This window comes from Epinephelus fuscoguttatus, linkage group LG2 (genome assembly GCF_011397635.1).
Source record: "Epinephelus fuscoguttatus linkage group LG2, E.fuscoguttatus.final_Chr_v1".
Classification (NCBI taxonomy): Eukaryota; Metazoa; Chordata; class Actinopteri; order Perciformes; family Serranidae; genus Epinephelus; species Epinephelus fuscoguttatus.
The window spans coordinates 43,909,934-43,927,923 of NC_064753.1; positions in this window are offsets into that span (position 1 = coordinate 43,909,934).

The following is a 17,990-nucleotide window of genomic DNA, read 5'->3' on the forward strand; positions in this document are numbered from 1 at the left end:
GGGTGTGTGTGTGTGTGTGTGTGTGATGCCAATAGAGAGGAGACTGTCCAGGAGGGTGGTGTGTGAGATGGTGTGGAAGGCCGCACTCAGGTCAAGCAGGATGAGGATGGATAGGAGACTGGAATCAGCTGCCAGGAAACATAAAGTCTACAGGTGGTGAGTGTTTCACACTTTAAAGATTGAGTGGATTACTTGCTATTTAGAATCAAGAATTACCGTTTGATAATATACATGGCAAGATGTTCTGATACATGAAACCATGGGGACTGTCCTCCTCTGAAATGTGACTATAGTCTAGGATACCAAGAAGTGTACTGGGCTTTGAAGCCAGTTTTCATTGTGCCCAAAGAGTGGTAATGATCTGCGACTTTTCTCCATAGATTTACATTGGGAAAGAGACTTGAAATGACTTGTCCCATTATCAGGATTTGCTCCTCTTGGTCTGATAATATTTGAAAAGTCTAAAAGATTGATTGGATTGATTAACACAACACAACAGGAAATTGATGAATTTCATCATATTTGCCAGAAGGCCCATGGAAGTCAACAAGGTGAAAATTGGACGATACTGATGTTCAGCCAAGAAAATCGATGCATCTCTAGTGGTCGTATGGGTTGATTCAGTTGATTTATTTCCCAAGATGTCTGCTTTTCCCTTATAAGATTGTTTGTTGTAAGTTTGTGTGTTTGACCAGTGGCCTCTAACAGACCTCTGATCCAGAATGGTGGTTTACCTGTTGACAGGAGCCATGTTATACTACATGTGTGGACACTTGCCAGCCGCTAAAACGGCTACTTTATAAAGAGTTATAAGAAAGGAGTAAAAGTGGAATATGGTGCAGCTGATTACACATCATGCTTGCACACACATCTAGGAACAAAAGCATCAGAGGATAAATGTGCCAGTGGTAGCCAACTCCCAACAGATTCTGGACTGCTGCAGGCCCATCTCCACAACACAGACACACACATGCACAGTAATGTGTACATCCATCAAAACTTTAACAGTTACGACAGCCTTCAATTCATTTTCAAAGTATGGCACACACACACACTTCGGCCAAATCTCTGTCATGTACCATACCCTGTCTGGCATTCCCCTAATTTGTCACTTGGCTTTTCAAATAATGGTTCACAGGGATGGAGAGACGAGCAAATCATTTGATTAAAGTGGGGCATTACAGTGAGTGTGGAAATCAGCCTGACAGGGAAATGTCCCAGATGTTAGGTTTTGGACAATGAATATGCAGAGGGACTGAGACTCCTGGCAGTTGGCACAGGTTCATTCCCTGCATTCAGATGGCCTCATTCCTGTCAGAGCCACAGCCACACAATGTCCGTCTGGAGATCTAAAAATAGTAACACAGGCAAAGAACAGTGGAGAATTGTGCTCTCTTAAGGCTGCACTGACCTGAGCACACTCAACTAAGTTGTGCTGTCACACATTGTGATCTTTTCCTCAGACAGGGCAGTGTATAGAGACTGTAAAAATGACCCGACTATACATTTACAATATGTCTTGTTCCATAATGACTTTGTTTTTACCGTCAAGCACTCTGCTACCCCAGATAGAAAAACACCAGAAATTCCCCTGAGCTCCTCTAGCCTGTGTCTGAGTCACATGTTTGGTCCACAGATCACTTCAACTGATCGTTAAAACAACTCTGCAGCATTTGAGTTTTTGATGGCTCCTCGCTTTTGTGCTGAAGAAATGACCGCCGTGCTGTCAACCATCTGCAGTCACAATCGCCTTCAGCTCTCTTTCTCCAAGTTTTCATACTCAGCTCTCCTCCCTGCTGCTGCCTCTGTACCATCCCATCTCAGCAGCCAGCTCTCAAGTGTGCATACTCCAGACAGCCGTAAAATGTCCACCCTGCCCAGGCATTGTCGCTACAGTAGTTTCTAGGAATTTGTGCTGCTTCCTTGGGTCAACTAACTTGAGATACACAATTGGTATTCTTGGCTGAGGCAGCAGCTTTCACCCTGCTTTCCTCCCTCTCTGCAGATAGTGTCTGTTTCATCCTTCACTACCGCTTGAAGAACCTTCTCCAGTCAATGTCAGTTTGCCTTTCATCCAGATAATAAATTGAATAGTTGGGAAGTTGTTAAGGTCTTTTCCTCTGCTGCGACCTGTCCCAGTCCACCATGGTACAGCTGATCCTGCTGAGCTCCATCCTGCTCTCTTAACTTTCTGCCACTCTTCATGTAACTACACTGGTCAGAGGGAATAATGACCACGCATCACATCTTTTAAGTTTTATTTCCATCCTTCAGTCCTCTGTAGACACCATGAAAACTACAAAAATAAAAAACATGAAAACAAAGTTTGAAGTACAAATGCCTTAATTACTTTTAGTCTCTCAACAAATGTCCAGCATTTAGACGTGCCCAACAACAGTCTCTCACATGAATTTTCTGATCACAGACAGGTCCCAAAAAGTAAGCAGAGCAACAGAAAATATGTTAAATTGTCCAAACAGGCCACATAAAAAAATATAATCAGATGCAGAACCAAATAAATAGCAAAAAACATATTTGGTGAGGTCACACTGAGCTTGACCTTTGACCTTTGACCACTGAAATCTCACTGATTGATTGTTGGGTCAAGTGAGCATTTGTACCAAATTTAAAGACAATCCCTTAAAGTATTCTTGAGATTCTTGAGGTCACATAGACCTTGACCTTTGACCTATGATCACCAAAATCTAATGAGTTCATTGTTGAGTCCAAGTGAACGTTTGTTTGGGGAAATTCCTCAAGCTTGTGTTCACGAGAACGTGATGGATGCAAGGTCACAGTGACCTTGACCTTTGACCACCAAAATGTAGTCAGTTCATGTTTATCGTCGAGTCCAAGTGGACAGTTGTGCCAAATTTGAATAAATTCCCTCGAGACATTCTTGAGATATTGCATCCACACGGATGGGACAGACAGACAAACAACCTGAAATCATAGCACCTCCGGCCACAGCTATCGCCAGAGCAGAGGCATAAAAAAAGATTCAGCATCTTGGACACTTGTTGAAGCTCAGACAGACAGCCTGTCTCCTTTGCACCTCATGCAGGCGGTGAATCATGGCTGTAAAGGACTGAGAATGAACACCGGTCACGTTTCAACATGATATGTGACACGTCTCTCGGCCAAGTCACAGCAGAACAGTGAGCCCCTGATCTGACACAGTGGCCGCGTGGAGAGACATAAATATTGTGCAGTCTGATTCTGGCATGAGCCGCTGCTGGAAATCTCCGTCCATCCTTATGAACATCAGATCCAGTCGAAAATGATAACTGAGAGGGCCAAAGTTATTTGGTCGGCAATATTTATGTACAGAACGTGAACATTAGTGTGGGAGCTACGTGTTGTTTATATTTACTTGTTGTTTCACTAATAATCAGCAGTATTATTTGATTATTCTTGATTTTGCTTTATTTAGATTAGATTTTGATAGTGTTTTCTTTAGTTTTGTTGTTATTATTATTATTATTATTATTATTTGTTCAGCATTTTTAGTTTTTATTTAATTTCTCGCCAATAACTCTGTAATTTTTATATTATTTATTCAACATACAGTGCACATAACTGTTCATATTTCATATTTTTTACGTTTACGCTTAATCTATTCTTGCTTTATTTTATTGATGTGTATATTGTAGTTAAATTTTTCACACTTACAGGCTCAGTACAGTGATGATATATATTTTATTTTTAATATTTTTAATATCTTAAGTACCAGTGTTAAATACTGTAGAATAATGCACATTTTATTTTTATTTTTAATGCACATTGTCATTTTTATTTTATTTTATTTTATTTTTTAATTTATCATTTCATAATTTTATGCTTACAAACTTCTATTTCATACTCTTATTCTTACTTCTTATAATTCTCTATTCCTCACATCGGAGCGACTGAAACAAATCACAGTTTCCCCTCAGGGATCAATACAGTTTCTCTGATTCTGATTTTGTTTTTGTTTTTGTTTTGTTTGTGAAAGGGGGTAACATTTGGCACCTGCGGTTATATAGATAGGAAGGCAGGTATAGGAGCAGCATGCACCTAGATGGCCTAATTTTTATTTATTAACCAGAAGAAGAGAGGCAGTAGGAGCCAAGATGTCTTTGTGCCTTTGATTGCTTTCTTGTTTTCTGGATAAATAACTCATAAGAAATGCAGAAACTCTGAATGGACAGTGGCCCTTTGACTCTATGTTTGATTTAAGTTTAATTATACTGACAAATGGCCACTACAGGTGGCACAGAACAAACACAATCTACTTTATTATGACCAGCTGCAAACACAGTAATGCTATTCCTATTATTCTGCATTCAAACTGTCACCATGGAATATAAAAAAACAAGTACATTTAGGGCTGTGCAAGATGAAGATATTATATTGTTATTGAGATGTGCGATTATAAATCGTCTTGTTTTGGATATCATTATATCGTGATATGACATAAATGGTATTTTGCCCCCTGTTTTAAAGGCTGAATTACAGTTAAGTGACGGAAATGTATGAATTTACCAGACTTTTTATTTGTTTTAACGCTTGCCCTAAACCACGCAGTCATTATATCAACATTACGGATGATTTTTGACCAAAAATCTTACTGCGTTTACATTTTCTGGGAAAACCCCCCCAATAGTAATCAATTTTTTGCATCAGAGATAGTAATTTGTCAGAAATCAGACTTAGAAATATTACCCAGTCCTAGCATTAATGAAGTGCTTTTAAGGTGATTTAAAGATATTGAGATATATATTGTTTGTCGAGCTTAAAAATATCATGATATAATTTTCAGGACATCTCTCACAGCCTCAAGGAAACCTCCTGTTATTGCTCATTTTTGAGTATTTTTGACTCAATTAGACTGTATTAGTATTTTAACTGGGTGTGAACGCCTCACTGCCTCTGATGATGGCTGCTGATAACTACCTTTACCATAGGAGAATCGTAATTACTTTATGTACCTGAACGCAGCATGCAATTTTACCTTCCAGGTGAGCTAACCAACCGCGTTGGAAACAGGCGACGGAATTAACTAATTAAATACATAAATATAAAGTAAGATAAGCAGCAGACAACTAAAACAACAACACAGGAGGATGATAAAAGGACTTTATTTGAAGACAGCTGCCTGGCAGTGGAAGAGACGTGAGAGCTGAATGGTAGTTCACTCATTTCGGAGCGGATTGTTTGGCTAGCAGCGGTGCAGGTGGTCAGCTGCTGGTTTACCTGATGCAAATGCTCCTCTGTGTGGCCTGCTTTTACTAGCTGGACTGTGTGGCCTTGAGAAGACTGAAAACCAACATGAACCTGGGGGCAAAGAGGAAACATCTAATTCAAGGTAGGACAAACTGCTTTATTTTTATTGCTGGTTTGATGAGCAGTGCAACAGTTTGGAGTTTGGTTTGGTGTATGACCGCCTCATGCTTGGTGCAAAGCTTCAGTGTGTGGCCTGCAGGTGGCAGGTGATGTTGATACAGGTGACTGTGTGTGGAGAAAAGAGCATTGTGTTGTCATCTATCAGTTACATGTGTAGGTTGGTTTACTGGTGTGCATTAACCAAGCTGCTGTGTCTCCTGATGTTCCTCTGCAGCTGATTTCTATTTATGATTAAATCCTGTGCAGGTGTTTCTGAATGCACCTCTACCTGTATGCAGTGGATCTGTCTCATACTGCAGTGTTGTGTTTTTGCATTAGACCTCTGAAATCAGTGTGTTTTGTTGCAAACCTCATGAATTCATTGACCACCAGTCTTAAGTTAAGGTTAGGGTGGTCTCTGCTGTGTGTCGGCTCGATGACTTTGGATGAGGTCAACAGTCAAATCAATACAGCATGATATCTCAATATTTTTGTGTGACAATATGGTATCATCACAGAGTGCCAAGTATAGATATTTCATTGGATAAATTATTAATATGATGAATACCAGTTAAAGGGCCAGTGTGTAAAATTGGTTGAAAACCGTTGGAAACAGTGACATCAGTGGTCAAATTCTAGATTGCAGGGCTCACTGGCTCGCCCCTCCCATCGGGTAAATGACGGTGGCCTCGTAGGGACAAAAAGCCTTGCACAGACACAAGTTTTTCAGGAGTAGGTCTATCTCGCGACGAGGTGAATGTTTATTTAGAAATCTAAACCATGTTACGATATTGTAATAATCCCTCACGAGCAGGAGACCAGAGGAGCGTTCGGGAAAAAGGCCCGTTTATTTGAGCACTCCAAAAACTCCGGTAACACTCCAGGGGGTAAAAGACTCCGTCCCAAACTCTGACTCTTCTGGCGTAACACACACACTTACTGTAATACACACATACTCGTTTACAATACCAAGCGGTACCCCGCTCCACCAACCTCCAGCCCGCACACTGACTGACAGCGTAGCCTGTAAACAGAGCTCAGCTGTTTATTTAGCCTAGCAATATCTCCGGACTATAGTAGCTGCAATGGACGACTTTGAACACGATTTCCTCGCAGATGACGGTTCGGGTTCATTCTCTCCTGTTGCGTGGTAAGTGTGGTCCATTCGCAAACTTTATTACTAAAAAAACTTTTCACTACTCTCTATCGACGAACTACTAACACTCTCTGCTGTTTCCTCCTCCTCCTTCCTTCCTTCCACTGTCTTCTTCGTTGGTTTATTTATACACGCGAAACGCGTTCTCTGGCTGGCTGGATTGTCCGCACGGGCTGCCTCACATACATGGCGGCGCAAGATGGCGACCTCTCTCTCTCTCTCTCTCTCTCTCTCTCTCTCTCTCTATATATATATATATATATATATATATATATATATATATATATACATACAGTACAGGCCAAAAGTTTGGACACACCTTCTCATTCAATGCGTTTTCTTTATTTTCATGACTATTTACATTGTAGATTCTCACTGAAGGCATCAAAACTATGAATGAACACATGTGGAGTTATGTACTTAACAAAAAAGGTGAAATAACTGAAAACATGTTTTATATTCTAGTTTCTTCAAAATAGCCACCCTTTGCTCTGATTACTGCTTTGCACACTCTTGGCATTCTCTCCATGAGCTTCAAGAGGTAGTCACCTGAAATGGTTTCCACTTCACAGGTGTGCCTTATCAGGGTTAATTAGTGGAATTTCTTGCTTTATCAATGGGGTTGGGACCATCAGTTGTGTTGTGCAGAAGTCAGGTTAATACACAGCCGACAGCCCTATTGGACAACTGTTAAAATTCATATTATGGCAAGAACCAATCAGCTAACTAAAGAAAAACGAGTGGCCATCATTACTTTAAGAAATGAAGGTCAGTCAGTCCGGAAAATTGCAAAAACTTTAAATGTGTCCCCAAGTGGAGTCGCAAAAACCATCAAGCGCTACAATGAAACTGGCACACATGAGGACCGACCCAGGAAAGGAAGACCAAGAGTCACCTCTGCTTCTGAGGATAAGTTCATCCGAGTCACCAGCCTCAGAAATGGCAAGTTAACAGCAGCTCAGATCAGAGACCAGATGAATGCCACACAGAGTTCTAGCAGCAGACCCATCTCTCGAACATCTGTTAAGAGAAGACTGCGCGAATCAGGCCTTCATGGTCAAATAGCTGCTAGGAAACCACTGCTAAGGAGAGGCAACAAGCAGAAGAGATTTGTTTGGGCCAAGAAACACAAGGAATGGACATTAGACCAGTGGAAATCTGTGCTTTGGTCTGATGAGTCCAAATTTGAGATCTTTGGTTCCAACCGCCGTGTCTTTGTGAGACGAGAAAAGGTGAACGGATGGATTCCACATGCCTGGTTCCCACTGTGAAGCATGGAGGAGGAGGTGTGATGGTGTGGGGGTGTTTTGCTGGTGACACTGTTGGGGATTTATTCAAAATTGAAGGCACACTGAACCAGCATGGCTACCACAGCATCCTGCAGCGACATGCCATCCCATCCGGTTTGCGTTTAGTTGGACGATCATTTATTTTTCAACAGGACAATGACCCCAAACACACCTCCAGGCTGTGTAAGGGCTATTTGACCAAGAAGGAGAGTGATGGAGTGCTGCGGCAGATGACCTGGCCTCCACAGTCACCGGACCTGAACCCAATCGAGATGGTTTGGGGTGAGCTGGACCGCAGAGTGAAGGCAAAGGGGCCAACAAGTGCTAAACACCTCTGGGAACTCCTTCAAGACTGTTGGAAAACCATTTCAGGTGACTACCTCTTGAAGCTCATGGAGAGAATGCCAAGAGTGTGCAAAGCAGTAATCAGAGCAAAGGGTGGCTATTTTGAAGAAACTAGAATATAAAACATGTTTTCAGTTATTTCACCTTTTTTTGTTAAGTACATAACTCCACATGTGTTCATTCATAGTTTTGATGCCTTCAGTGAGAATCTACAATGTAAATAGTCATGAAAATAAAGAAAACGCATTGAATGAGAAGGTGTGTCCAAACTTTTGGCCTGTACCGTATATATATAATTTTATAGCGATTATACACTTATATAAACATATTAATGGGTAGAATATTCAGATTCAGATTCAGATTTGACAATAAACCATGCCAAATATTACACACTGGCCCTTTAAACTTTAGGTAGCCTACTAGAATAATCAATTGCTTTTTCAATCCATTAGATACATTTTGCAGCTGTTTTCCTTTGGGGACATAATTTACATTTGAACAAAGTTATAAATCGCATTTCATCGCTATACTCAGCATACAGCAACATATTTAAAATTCTAATGATATTATATTGTGACTTAAGACTTATGATAATATAGTATCATGGATCCTCCAGTGGTTCCCACCCCTAGTCAACAATAACGTGGAAACGCTGGAGGTTGTGCACTTCTGTGCAAGCATGCTCTTTACTGATGTATAGCTGTGTCTGAAAGCAGTGTTAATTTTGGCAGCAATTTTAAATTTAGTTTTAGTCTTGAGATGAAAATGCTTATTAGTGTTAGTCCCATTTTAGTAATTTTCATCCTTCATAGTTTTAGTTTAGTTTTAGTCGACGAAAATTCATGACATTTTAATTAACTTTTAATCATAATGTTTCCTCCTTTTGTCATCTTTAAACTAACCCAGTGAGGCTAATTCATGTGTCTCGAATTAGAATCAAGGTGACAGATTGTGTAAAACTTGAATGTAGACACACTGCAGCTACAAATAATTTCTACACACTCACAAATTTGAATTTCTCCAGCGGGATTGAGCGGTTTAAGGGCTGATTTACGAGCACACACAAAGCTCAGCATCTCTCTATTTATAATCTCAAAAACTCTGACACCACAAATCTGAGACAATAAGGGTGCGTTGAGAATCGCATACTTTTTCTTTTTACTTCTCGTAGGTGCTGCAGCTGCCCTTAAAAAGTAGTACTGTTGCATGCAGTATGCACACAATCAGGACACACTACTGTCTCATAACATCATTGCCTGAACTTTGACCGTGTTGCTTTCATATCCGTTACCTTGGAGATGAAACGAACGCCACTTACAGAGTTCTTTAAAGACAGAGATCAACCTGGAGAGCTCTGCTGTTGTTACTTTGCAGTGTGTGTTGTTTAACTTTGAAGTTCTAACATATCATATTTGTGACAGTGAAATTACATCTGCAGTTCTCTGTCAGTTATTTTTATAGTTATGTCTTGTAGTGTTTGTAAATTTATTGTTTTCTGAAACGATAAATATTCCTATCATCACTATTGAACAAGTCATAAGTTACTTAACTGCGCTGTCATCTGTTACTGCGACTTCTGACTGCTGTCAATTTGCTGTCAAACAGCTTTGAAGCTGTCATCTGTTCGCAGCTCAGTCGATGTGACATATCGTGGTTCAGAACTGCCAGAGAAGCATGTTGCCTTGCACACTGCAAAATCGGACCAGATGACTCATCCATCTCACTGTTGAGAAGCAGAAAAATAACTTAATTAAAGCCTGAATTCTTTCTTAATCTGCAACATGTTAGTCTGGAGGTTTAGACTTGTGTCCACTCACAGAGTCGGTGATTCAAACTAAACTTTTAGCTCAGTCAGCTTTCAACGTCCGATAGTCCACCACTAACATTTTTGACACGTCTCGTCTCATCAATGAAAGTGAGACATAGATTTCGACTCGTTTATTTTTAGCTCGTCATCGTCTCATTTTTTCATGGAAAAAAAGGTTGTTGATGGAAAAATTGTCAACAATCAACAAGATTAATACTGTCTGAAAGCTGACTTTTCACAAGGTAATTTGGCTGCAAAATGGTTTCTTATTTTTCCCTATTAGCCGAAGCACTATAGTAATTAATGTTTTCAGTACAGCCAGTAGATATCTGGGAGTGTTGGCGGACTGTCAGTGATTCTATGTAATTGCTTTGCATTTTGAAGTAATGCATTAGAAAAGTTGAAAGCCTGAGATTTTTGCTCCCAGAGATTAGTTTCAGGTGTGTTTAGATTTTTATATTTTATTGGCTAATTTCATCACAGCAACTTCTACAGTTCAGTCGTTGCAGGAAAGTTCTCTCCCTCTGACAGCTACCTCAGGGTCTCTCTGCAGGTCTGTCAGGGATCATTCTCTCCTTCAACACATGACAGTGTAACATCAGCTACTGTAGGTTGTAATATTCCCTCCTCTAATATCTCACTGCCTGTCACATGGCCGCCTCCATCATTAGTCACTGACTGCTTTGCTTTAGAGAGACAATTTCAGCATCCGACCTCGTGTCAGATCACTTCCTCTCAGCTCTGCTCTGAGGACACGTCACTGGCAGCTGTACAGTTAAAACGCTGTAACATCCTCTATCCCAGCTGATACTGCTGATACTGCTTTTTGCTTATTTCTGACAGTAAAACTTACTGCTCTGCTCTGCCATGTGAAATTCTTTTTTTTTTACTCTTTGGTAGTATTTTTTGAATGACACACCCACACACTCAGGAACAGGTAGACTTACATGACTATTTTGGGGTTTTGGTTTGTGTTAATGGTGAAATCTCATGAATGCACGCCTCCTCATGAACAGGTGGTACTCATCAGGATCAGCTGAGCCACTAACAACAAGTTTGGGCAGTTAAAATAATTCTCAACACTTATCTGAGCCTCAGAGGATGAAGTAAGAGAGGTTCAGGATAAAGACACAAAAATATTCTTGCTGGAGGCTGTTGATCAAATTATCCAAGCTCAGAATAGCACACTTTGAAATCTGTTTTCAGTTGTATTGGACTGTCATTTATATTTGTATATATATCCCAGATAAGCATTGTAAGGCTTGTTGAGTTGCACACTACACTGCAGAATATGTGCAAAAATGAAGCTGTGTTAAAAAAGGATGCAGTAAACTCACCATCGTCCTGAGAACGCACCTTATTATTTTCCCCAACAACAAATCTGTGTTTAAAACAGTAGCGATGGTGACTGTACTTATTATAAAGGTATTTTTTAATGTCAGAAACACCACTGAGAGTGAAACTTGTGTTTTGGATGTTGTTGTCATACTGTCGGCGATGTGTCAGTGTTTATGTTCCGGTGCTCTGCACAGATCTGACACCTGTCCACCGACCTGCCCGTCATCATGCCTGTCTCTCTTAAGCTCTGTGAGCAGTTGTGTCCCGGCAAAGTCCGTGGGGTGGCACAGAGGTCCCTGAGGACCAAACCATATATTTTCAGTCTCATAAAATACAGGAATATGTAGGATATTACTACAGACATTCCTGTAATGTCTGCTATGACATATGTCGCTGACGATGATGCTTTACTGTCCTCAGGATGTGCCGTGTTTTTTTCCTCCCTAATCATGCCGCATTGTAATAATGTGATCGTGTCACTCATTGATACTGTATTAACTCATTTGGATGATGACTCATTGATGCTTTACTGTCCTACTGTACTGCTTTGGGTGATTTTTGCTTTTACTGGTTGGACTGCTAAGATAGTCTGGATAGGTGGGAGAAAGCGAAAGAGGGCCACAGTCTGGGATCAAACCTTGGCCGCTGCAGAGGACTCAGCCTATATGGGGTGCACACTCTACCAAGTGACCTTGAGGTCGCCCTGGCTGCTGTTTTCTTACTGTTTTCATTATAGATCTTGTGCAAAACAAGATCAAGATTTGTTTAAAGGCTCAATATGTGAAAAATTGACTTAAAAACTCTTCTCGGAAAGAGAAATAATAAGATTTCACCATTGAAGTCATTCCATATCTTTGTAAAATTTTTAAGGATTATCACAAATCACAATCATGCATGACATTTGAATTACTGGTCACTGAGTAGATGCTTTTGGTTCTCTCTATGATCAACTTAAGTGACATTTGTTTAATGTTTTGTACACAGACCGTATATGCATATACAGTATATACATATACAGTCTGTGTTTTCAGACAAAAGAAAAAATGAAAGAAAAAAGGAAATACCACCTAAGGGCAGCAAAAAGAAACACACCTTGATTCTGCAGAGACAGAAGCTTTACTTAATGAAGTTTCTTATTTTCAAATGTGAGCAGCGGGGTCATCAGTCTGAAGGGTGCAAAACACGGCAAGAGATCACCGTCGTGCAATTAATGCTGTGTGTGCAGAAGAAAGAACTCTCAGTGAAATCTATATATAAAAAAAGGATCTGATGTGAAAATGGGTGCCAGGCGTACTATTACAGCTACAGGAGGGGGCCAAGAAACTGTCAAAACAACAGACATGGATGAGCGCATTGGAGCCATCATTGGAGAGGGTTCTCTGTCGGGGGTGCAGTCTGATATTCCATGGACAGTGACCTACCACAGCAAGGAAATATCCCGTCAGCATGCCCAGGATCAGCTCACAAGATCTGAGGATAATGGCAAGCACCAGTACAAATACGTAATGCTCATAAGGAAATAATTTAAGCTGATTGGTTCATTTGATTATGGTTTAATTAATGAATGATAGGCCTATTTACACTTATAAAAACAAAACTACCTATAAATAAGGTCTAAAGCTGCTATGATACAAACAAAGGCTTAAAATTTCAGGAAAGTGCTGTTATTAGTTCAGTTTATTGAACGATTTAAAGCAAATACTCTTATACATTTAATTAATACTTTAATAGTGTAATGAAACAAGCTACCACCTAGAGGTGTTCTGGGCACGTCCCACCGGTAGGAGGCCCCAGGTCAGCTCCAGGAGGGATTACATATTTTGTCTGGCCTGGGAATGCTTCAGGAAACACCAGAAAGTGTTGCTGGGGAGACGGACTTTTGGAATACTTTGTTCAGTCTGCTGCCCCCGCAACCCGGCTTCGGATAAGCAGTTAAAAATGGAATGGAATGGAGCCACCTCTAAAACATCTGATTTACCTTTAAATAAATAAAAATAAAATAAAGAATATTCAGGTGGCATGGTCGTACAGTGGTGAGCACTGTAAGAGTGTTCCAGGTTTGAACACTGCTGCCACATCACTTAAAGCAACACTTACCTTTCTGGAAATTTTACGCTTTTCTTTGTTTAGGTTTAAATGCTTTTAATAAGCTGATGGCACACTAAAATTTAAGTGAATTCCACCAGAGATAAAAACTCATAATTATACCATTCTCATACGGTTCTAAGAAAACGCCTGCCAATCATTGCATTCAGACCGAATGCAATGATTGGCCGAGCATTCTGTCCGACTGATGTAACCGCTCGCGTAACATGAGCTAAAAGGGACGAGATGGTCGCAGAGTTTGATGAACAGGTATTTTTAGTTTGCCTCTAATGTAACAGAGGCTATAACGTTATATTGTACAGCACAGCAGCCAGTCGCTAATGGCTAATGTTAGCCTACTGTAGCGTAGCCTCTGAAACATTAACGTTATCTTCCTTGTGCGTTTCCACTTACTAGTAACGTTAACGCTACTATCTAACGTTAGCACTGTAACCTTATTCTAAAACTCATCAGTCATCACTGACTCAGGTTGAGTTTTAAAACTCCGGGGTTGTGTTTGACTGTCTTGGTTGTAACATTACACTTGCTCTCCTCTTCCACGTATCTGACGTTACCTTGCCAACGCGCCTACCTCTATCATAGACGTAATGAGGACGTAATGGAGGAGGGGGGAGTAGGCCTTTGGAGGCAGGTGGAGTTGCGGGAGGAGGGGGATGGGACTTTGGAGGTGTACTACAGAGTTTGGACATATCTTGTGTGTATATTTTAGGGCCTATGTTCTGCATTGTCGCTGTGCATTATATGTTGTTTATATGCACAGTTACAACAGTTACTGTGCTGACTAATGAGCCGAGTGTATTATCACCAGATTGTCTGTACTGATGTGTCATTTTCATATGATAGATGCGTCTAATATGTATGTATGCATTTATTTATCCAGTATATTGTATGTATTTAATCCAAGGGAACTGATAAGGACTGGGTGCTCTGTCAGGTGCCCTGGTATTTAGACGTGTGCCTGAATTATATTTTCTGTCTGAAGAAGTGCTTGATGCTTTAAATGTCACCTGGCGGTAATTATATGTCCATGGGAGCATCATTTAGTGTGCAGGCTCTGTTATTATTTTGTCTTTCACATGTGCTTCTTCCAAAGTTTGCATGGAAATTTGACTAATGTGAGATAAAGAAGACCAAGATCTTCTTATGAGTTTAAACTGAGCTATACCATTGAGTATAGCCTAAGAGTTATGATTAATTTTTAATTAGGCTGATTATCAGACACCCTATATGTGTGTAAAGGAGCTGTGTGTGTTTTCTGTGGATTCATTCATCATTTTAACAAACATAATTCTGTCCCTGACTGTGAGGAAATCATCTTTTTGTTCTGTGTTTTTTTCGAGGAACATTTGAATAGGGCTACTGACTTTAAGTATTAATATTATTTTTTCATTTACATGTTTATTAAGAGATCTCTGAGTGTGTTACTGCTGTGTTTCACTTTCACACCACAGACACAGCAGTCTAAACAATCCCGGAGCCACCGCTGACCTAAATTATGCCAAAGTTTCAGATACGATTTTTAAGGACAACATAATTTCCTCGTCATAAAAACTGTGTTCCTCACAGGCCATTGACACCACAGCATGAATATGGAGGCGCAACCTGCGAAACAAATGAAAACAACACTGCTGGAGATGTTTTGGATGAGTTTTTCTAAAAAGTAAAGGCAAAGAAAACTGCTGTCCACTGAAGAGGAATTCTAATTTAGTATCAAACTTTTTTTTAAACTAAAACTAAAGCCTTGTACGTCATGACAAATGTGTGGATACAGGATTTTGAACAGTTTGCAGAACAGGAGGAATTAAGCTTAAAATTGTTGAAGAACGTTTTGCTTTGATATGATTTGAGTTTTGTCGATCACTAACTACCAGGGGATTATCTCCAGGTCTGAATACTGAAGCTGAGGCTCCTGCATTCTTTCTGATGTCCAGCAGGGGGCGACTCCACTGGTTGCATAACGAAGGCAGATTGTATAGAAGTCCATGAGAAAATGATCCTACTTCTCACTTGATTTATTACTTCAGTTATAATTTTCCTAATGAGTGTATGGTCTGACTTGCTAGTTTCAGGTCCCTCATTTTCTAAATAATGGTCCCATTTAGTGTAAAATAGACGATAAAGCAGGGTATTTGTTACGGCGTTACCACCATGGTGTCCTTGGGCACCACCCTCTCATCCAAATATGGTCACTTCTGGCTCCAAAAAAGCAAGATGCTGACTAGGGGTGTGCAATATCATCTCCTTAATGATAATACCGGTACAATTTTTAAGATGATATGAAAAATTCATATTGTGATACTTATGATTTTTTTGTATTGGTGACATATTGACATCGTACTGAAAGCAAAGTTATTACCAAAAAGAGGAGCAGCTTCAGTAGTGTGAAATAAACTGTGGTGTCCTGAATGTCTTATGAACAGCCCCGGACTTCTCAGACTCTTTTAGTGACTTACCGCTCAGAGGGACTCATTCAGCGGCTCCTCTGGCAGCAGCACAGCGTCTCTCCCTCTCCTCTCTAGACATGCACACATGGGAGTCGGGGTCATCAAGTGATTTTGTCATAAACATTTGGCAATGTTAACCCACGTGATGCTTGCGGCTCGACAATAAACTACATATATGTGAATCTGTGATAGTTCTGGCAGCAAAACAATGTGATGATTAGAGGAAAAATGGCAGCGCATATAGGTCCAGATGAAAGGAAACAACTCAGTCATCTAGGATTTTGCTAAAAGAAGGAAATCACCTGTTGATTTATATATTTACATCACAGGCTAATTTTTTTTTGTATGTATGGGCTGCTCAAATGTCTAATTTGTGGCTGATTTTATTTCGTTGTACTATTAAGAATATTATTAGCACAAAAATACTCGAAATATTGTGATATTATTTTAGGGCTGTATCGCCCACCCCTAATGGCGATGGCCAAAATGCCAAACTCAAGCCTACAGAATGGCAGTCCACTTCTTTGATACAGTCTAATTACCTCCTTCATTCAGCAGTCTGCTGAAGTACAACTGGTTGCAGGCATGACCTCAATTCTGTCTCTATCAGTCTTCTGTCTCCCAACTGGGGTACATTGTTTGCCTTTGTGCCATGTGGAGGCACTTGCAGGTTAATATCTGTCCTCATATCATCTCCTCTGTGGCTGTGTTTTTGCCGAAGGACATGCTTGTTGAATGGAAATCTGTGAAATATAACACCAGACTTTGCTCTTAACCCTTTGAAACCTGAGCAAATTGGCTTGGTTTCTTTCAAAATCATAGGAATAAGGCAATGAGCAATGAAAGAAGAAATGACCCAACAATTGGCAAGAAAGTAGTAAAAAGAGAAAATAAAAAACCTTAAAAAAGAGCTTAAAAAACTATAATAAATCTGTCACGTAATTTTAAATGTAGGATAATGATTAATATGAATATTGTTTTTTTCCTAGCTTTTCCCCCCTAGGTTTTTTTTAAAAAAAAATATACATATATATTTTTGCAATTTGTTGAACATTCCTTACCAAGTTGGTTGTTGCCTTTTTCCCCATTTTATTCATAGAAATCACAGCAATTTGCTCAGGGTTCAAAGGTTTGAACACTTGCGAAAGGCGTCTGAGAGCAGCACAAGAAAAGTGATATCGCTCCAGGTTTCAAAGGGTCAATCAGTGTCGGAAATTTAAAAGAACTTTTAATCTTAAAGGACATTTTTTGGTCCATTTTTGCCATTTGTCCTTACAAATTTTTGATGCTGTTCTTAATCACTATCACACTTTTTGATGAGAAGATCTATGTCATTTTGTTGCCACATATCCTTTTGTTGTAATATATTAAGGTTTTGGAAGCATTTGAATATGAAAGCAACCGCACTGTTGCATTAGTTGCTGGTAGCTGCTGCCTTAAGGCTCATTCATACTCCCTTTACCTATGAAAATAGATACGTCCATTTCAAACGCTGTAAACGTCATTGCCCTCCCTCATACTTTCATGCATCCATTCTGTTGGTGTAGTTACAGCCAATAGATGGCACAAGAGAGCAGAGCCAAAAGTTTTACATATCAGCAAACGAGGTGCTGGTAGAGAATGTTGTAATATTGTACCTTTGAACAGAGGCAGCGCTGTAGATAACGGTGGTCTGTGCAACCATTATAAACATCCCAACACATGGACAGGGAATTCTTTTCACTACATTATCGATTCGCTCCGTTCTGCCATTATTTAAATGCCTTCGTTGTTGCCTATGGTTGTATCTCGCTTGAACTACACTACACAGCCTCCATGATGTCCAGTGGTACTGTCCCATTTAGTTTGTATCCGTTAACTTGTAGAAAACATGCATAAATACGGATGAAATGAACGCAGAGTATGGACAGAAAGCTCTGTTTGTCTCCATCCCTGTATCTAACGTTGAGCATAAATGAGCCCTTAAATGACTTGTGTTAACCTACTGCTAGCCCTGTTACCAAAGGTTGAGTAAGTAGTTAGATTAGTATTGTATTAAGCCCACTGGAAATTAACAGAATACCCTTCAAAATCTCCACAGTTGTGAAAAATTTTAAGTGATTTTTTTCCCAAAGATATTTGTTTTTGTTAATAAGCAATGA